Source organism: Misgurnus anguillicaudatus, chromosome 23 (genome assembly GCF_027580225.2).
Source record: "Misgurnus anguillicaudatus chromosome 23, ASM2758022v2, whole genome shotgun sequence".
Taxonomy (NCBI): Eukaryota; Metazoa; Chordata; class Actinopteri; order Cypriniformes; family Cobitidae; genus Misgurnus; species Misgurnus anguillicaudatus.
Genome location: NC_073359.2, coordinates 15082957 through 15089208, shown reverse-complemented (window position 1 = coordinate 15089208; position 6252 = coordinate 15082957). Strand labels below are relative to the sequence as shown.

Below are 6252 nucleotides of genomic sequence, written 5' to 3'. Positions count from 1 at the left end.
TAGATTTATTTAATTATTTAATATTATTTATATGATATAATTAGGCTAGTTTGTGCAGTTATATTTATGTCAATTGATCGTTAGAAGGGATTAAAATTGATTGTGTTATGTTCTGTATTGTTGTTAATAAATCTGTCAGAAGAAAGTGTGTAAAAGTTTGACCATATCTAACCAAGCTTCAAGTACCAAGATAATTATTTTATTTATTTCTCTGAATTCAACTGTTCATTTATGCAGTTTATGCTTTATTTATAGGTAGCATTTACAGTTATATAATATGACAAACCTAGGAGACTTTGCTGTAAGAGAATTAATCATGTTTTTGTTTTCTTTTCTAAGGTCCGGTCAGTACCCACCACCCTTCCCTTTTAACATCAACCACAGTTTATACTTTTTCTTAGAAAACCAACGGCTCTTTTAAGAGCCACTTCAATAGACCCTTTTATAGCCCACATGATCAAATAGCCTGCGTGCGCATTTTGGCAACGGAAGTGGTGTTATTTCCCAGTGGTTCTAACGTGTAAGCAACTCAGAAAGTTTATTAAAACGATTTCCCCACATCAAAACGTCTGGTTGTAGCATTTGGTTGCACTAATATAATATACGTATTTGGACATCTGCTAACGTATTCTATCCACTCCACTATAGTACACGGATCTGGTAACTGTGTAGAAGATAAGTCAACTTTTTAAACTAACTTTCTCTGTCTGTGTTGCTTCACTGCCTATTCTTGCCGTGCTTCCGTTGCCAAACTGCGTGCTCATACGTGCCACGTCATCATTGTGTACAAACAGTAAAAGGGTCACTCACGCAGCAGGTGTGCAGTATTTTCAAATAATTTAAAGGACTGGAGTCAATTATTCTGCTTATACCACAGTTACCACAAACATTGCTTTGAGTATTTTAAGACATTTGACAGGTTAGGTGTGCGTTTTACAAAAATAATCATTTGGATATGGGAATGTGTGCTGGCACCCAAAGTGGCTAGTTTAATAGCTTGGTCATTCATTATTACATATCAATTTGTCACCCTGACTTTCAACTAGTTTGTGTACCTGGAGTAGAGAAAGCAGAAGATTAACTTTTTAATGCTCCATGAATCCTGAAAAACATTTAGTTTAAAAGTAAACCTTTATTGTCTACAATCATTATAAAGATGCCTGTTGGTGTGATGTAATTTGAAACTAACAGAAAAGTAAGCAAACTTGATGAAGAGGGCCTTGAGGTGGTTGTTTGCAGACACGGAGTGCTACTCAAGGCTCTTAATGTGCCGGGGAGTAATATTATCTTATCCACCTATACCTGCAGAAGGAGCTTCAAGCAGCCACAAACGGAGAGTTCTTTTGAACAGATATTGCTTGCAAGTATGCGCCATACCTTGAGAAGGCGTCAGTCTCCATGTTGGAACTCAGACCTTTTCTGCTGATGAGACCTTTCCTTTCTGTCATGCATGCCAAGGCTCATTCAACCAAGTGTCAGGTAATGCATATTCTTTATCGTACCATTTGAAATTGTATTTGTATTACTTATTAATACACTGTAACTGTTTATGGTTGTAATATAGGTGTTACACATTTGTTAGATAATCTGGCAAAAATCAGGAAGGTGCTGGTACAACTGCAGTTGTGGAGGTCGAAATGGTCAACAGCAACCTGTCTCATTGTGGCCTCACAACCAAGTATCTGGTAATTGATGCCTATTTATAATATTTTAGGAAACCTGTCTTTATTTTTTCACTTTTTTATTCTTTCTGTCTAGTACTTTGAGATTGCATAAGAGTAAGCTGTAACTGTTCAAAGTACATAAAAAATTGGCATGTAGTTCTCTCTTAAATTTTAAACTCAATTGTCAGTTTCTGGATTAATTGAAATACGACAAGCATTAATTGGACCTTTCTTCCTTCATCACATACATGTTTTGTGTATTGTGCCATGAATGACATGCTAACTGTCCATGCTATTGGGTGGAACCAACGGAAGCAAGAAGGCCTTCAGCATTATCCAGCAGATACATCAAGGTCTTATGACTGAGTTATATAGACACAAAGATTTTTCTCACTTTTAAAGATTGCAAGGACAAACATATTTTTATGGCATTCTTTCAGAAAGGCTGAGTCTCAGAGACGGGAAGATTTGAGCAGTGAACTGGGGTGTCCTGAGAACATTGTGAATCAGTGGGTACAAGATGTCAGACAATAGGCTACTAATGGTAATGTATTTTATGGACATTATTGAAATTGGTTCACAATATTGCAGTGTGATAATCAATTTTGTAACTGAGAATCTTTGCCATGCATAAGTATTTAAGTAGAGGTATGTCCTGTTTTAATCGCAATAAACTTGTGTCGTTGTAAACTCCTTTGAGACACTAATTTGATTTGGGACATGTACAGCCTAAAAGACATCATAATCATTTACTTGTATTATTATTTTTGCTTTAGGATTTGGTAGGTACCAGATGTGATGACCAACATAACCTTCAGAAATCAATTGAACAAATGTTTCTTAGTCTTCATCGAAAAGCCGGCCTTTATAATCACACTGGTATGTTGATAACTCATCTAAAACATTTTGTCATTTTTGTTGATTGCAGTTATACCAGGGGTATGTTGAATGCTGTATTCTGATTGGCTGAGAAATGTTCTGTGGGTATGCATTAATTTCTGATAACTGCACACCTAACTTGTCGAATGTCTTAAAAATAGGCACCAGAGCAATGTTTGTGGTAACTGTGGTATAAGAGGAATAATTGACTCCAGTCCTTTGAATTATTTGAAAATAATGCACACCCGCGGAGCATCCGGTTTGTGTCGTGCCTCATTGCACCAAATGTGCTTTTGCACCAAAAGTGCTTTTGAGAGAAACAACAGATATAGAACAAACATAATACTTTTTGTCTGTACTTTTAAATTATTGAGTGACACAATTACAATGTTCATTTTAATTTTACAATGTACTGACTGCTACTCTGAAGATTTAGTCCATTATTTTTCATTAGGGTGATGTTGAAACTAGGTCTTCAGCAGGCTTACACCACATGTGATATAAGGAGAATTATTTAAAGGCTCATAAGCAGCAAAGAAGTTGTTCTTATATAGATATAAAGATAAAGGGAGACAATCTTTACTGTGTGAGTGTTTCTTTTAACCTCTCATAGCCGACTTTCTGAATCAAATATTTTGCACCCTGCACCAGATTATGGGCTGTAGATGCACTGCTTTTGTTTTGCCTGCTTTTCAGAATATACCAGTCAAAATTGTGTTTAAGATGTTGTTATTTGTGTGACTTCAGAATCCAGCAACACCCTCACCAAGAAGATTTTTTTTTATGTATACATGTCAAAAGTGCGCCTTCAAGAAGCAAAGATCATTGTGATGGGGGAGATGAGACACCACTGCACCGCACCTATCTCAGAAGCCTGGCTAGGAACATCAGGAAAATGATATCAAAAATGTCTTCAGGCAAAAACAGTGGTAAGAGGCTAACTTTTATTACCATCATGCAATGATGCATGCCATTGGTTTCTATAAATAAGGTTTACAAAAGTCTCAAGACACATGTTAGTTTCAAATTCTGAAATCAAGTTCCTTTGTCATTTGGTGATAAAAATCACAGATGCCAGATTATTCAGTGTGTCTAAATGATTAGACACACTGAATAGCAAATACAACAATAAAACCCCACTCACTTTTAGACCCTGAAGTGTTACGTTATAGTTCTTGTGGTTGGATCTTTGATCTGTAGTTCTTTACATAGAATAGAAACAAAGAAAATCAAGACACAATAAAAGCATGGCAATTGTTGTATATAGTTTAGAAAGGAGTACATGGAGGTATTTACATTTATTTCCTAATAGTATAATGTAATTAGTAATACTAATGTGAAATCTTTAGGAATATAATTGGACCTTAATAATGAAAGCAGTATTAACATAATGTACAAAATAAGCCTCAAGTAAAACCTCTAAGTATTCTCATGCATCCCTTCAATTTTTCCTTTTAGGCAGTTTAAGTGAAGAGTGTCATCGCTGGCTACTGTGTCTTCTTCAGAAAAGGCTTGCAGATGTAGAGAAGTTTCAACTTTGCTCAAGTTACAGCCGGGCTTTAGGGCAGTGTTCCTCACTCCCAACCCCGGAGAGCCGGTGTCCCGCAGACCCCAGCTCCAACCCCAATCAAACACACCTGAAAGCTAATCAATGTCTTCATGATCTCTAGAAAATCACAGGTACGTGTGTTTGATTGGGGTTGGAGCTGTGGCTCTGCGGGGCACCGGCTCTCCGGGGTTGGAAGTGGAGAACACTGCTTTAGGACCAAATGCTGTTTCTCTGCTGGAGGATGAGCCTGAGGAGATAGGACCACGAAGAGCTGGATTATGAGAGTTCAGATGACAGTGATTTTGGAACTCTGAACTGGAGTATGCATTTAGACTGTGTGTCACACTGAACTGCAGGTGTGTTTCATGGAAAACATAAAACTATTTGGAAATGTAATGGATGTCTGATACAGTGCTTTTATTTTAGACAACCGTTTCCTGCAGTGTGTAAGCAACATTAGCCTCATAGATTGATGGGAAACTACTGTTAAATAAGTTTTTGTATGATAATACATATCTCCGTTTACAAGCAGCAGGTTAGCTATTAAGTTTCCCCTCCACCTCCGATGTTTCACAGACTACTCCTACAGTCAACTGTGTTGCTACAACTTGCAAATGCCACAATCCTCTTGCAGTGGTTACTTCACCAAACTGTGCCCATATCATCTTGTCAACATAATGACATTTACTGTGGAAAAATGTGCAAATCTATTTTGCCTATGTTACTATTATTGTTATATAGTTTTATACTGTATCAAGTTTTTTTCACAGTGATTGTGGATACTTTTGGAGTGAACTAACTGTATGTCATTAGATGAAATACCTTCCATAAATGACTGATCAATAGCCTACCCATATTTGATGCATGAGTTAATACTGTTGTTACCTTTTCAATGAAAAGAAATGTTTTACAATGCCATTTTCTTGAGGTAACTATTAAACTGTTTCATTGTACCTGCAAAATTGTTTGCTAAAGCGTTGTTTACTTTTCCCTGTTTTGAAAATGAGATGTAAAACTACTTTTTTTATTTATGCCTTAAAATATATATGATAGTTTAATACAGGGTAAATAATAAAACGTGTTAATTAGTTAGTATACAGTTGTGTTGTATTATTTATGGCATAGTTGTTATAATTAATACAAGTTTTTCATTACACTGCTGCATAACTTTGCTCTAGATAGGGTATTAACACTAGACAGTTCAAAGATGATTAACTTTTAAGTTATGTATGCTATAAATACATATACTTACGTATAGTATGTGTGAATGCTTTTGGTCTTTGATTAAATGCTTGTCAGCACGGGAAAGTGCTTTGTAAATAAAGTTATTTTTATTATTTGCTGTGTTTTCTGTATTAAAACCTAAAAGTTAGACATACTAAACTTAACCCAAAGAAAACAAATACAATAGGATAATTGGAGACCCAAAAATTTCCCTGGAGTGTTGTTTCTATTAGTAAATCAGTGATGGTGACCAGTCCGACTTGAGGGTGTAGCACCGCCTAGCCCAGCCAAACGTATCCGTGCAATGGATGGATAAATAAATAGCCAGCCCCTAACATTTAGTGCCTAAATTTCAATCTGAAATGATAAATAATGACATTTTAAATGATTTCTTAGCAATATCAGTATCTTTTCCCCCCAATACGTTTACCTTACTTAGGCCTATGTGTCTGTGGTCAGGCTACACGGTTAGCTTAGCAACTAGCATGAACTCGTTTGAATTCTTACAATATGTTTAATTGTTTGGCAATAGCATGTCTGTTAGAAAGTAACTTTATACTATAGTTCTTTTGAAAAGATGTGAACAGCACTGGTCCAGAGGCGCTTCCTGTTTCAGTTTGTGCCTGTTTTTTTTTTTATTTCACACATAGGCTATATCATTATCTTTAAGATGTTTGTTTAACTTTTTGACTCAGTTCTATATGTTCTGTTGGTTGTAATTTATCCCAACATTTATCTAGTGTTAAAAAACTGAAACAGGAAGTGCTTCTGGACCAGTGTTGTTTAAATCTTTTGAAATGGGCTGAATCCGAAACCGCATACTGCCATACTATATAGTAGGCAAAAAGCAGTAGGCAAACAAATAGTATGTCCGAAACCTCAGTATACGTAAAAAGGTAGGCGAGAATTAGCTGGATTTTGGACTATTTCTCGCGG

The 6252-nt window shown here is 36.1% G+C and overlaps 1 long non-coding RNA gene across 1 annotated transcript; it reads left to right on the top strand.

Annotated features, from left to right (window-relative positions):
- Positions 1-1692: 1692 nt before the first annotated feature.
- On the top strand, positions 1693-5382 carry LOC129453321 (uncharacterized). The gene is made up of 5 exons (XR_008647383.2): positions 1693-2017; positions 2105-2208; positions 2441-2543; positions 3291-3472; positions 4002-5382. It is a non-coding gene; the product is annotated as an uncharacterized lncRNA (long non-coding RNA).
- Positions 5383-6252: the final 870 nt, after the last annotated feature.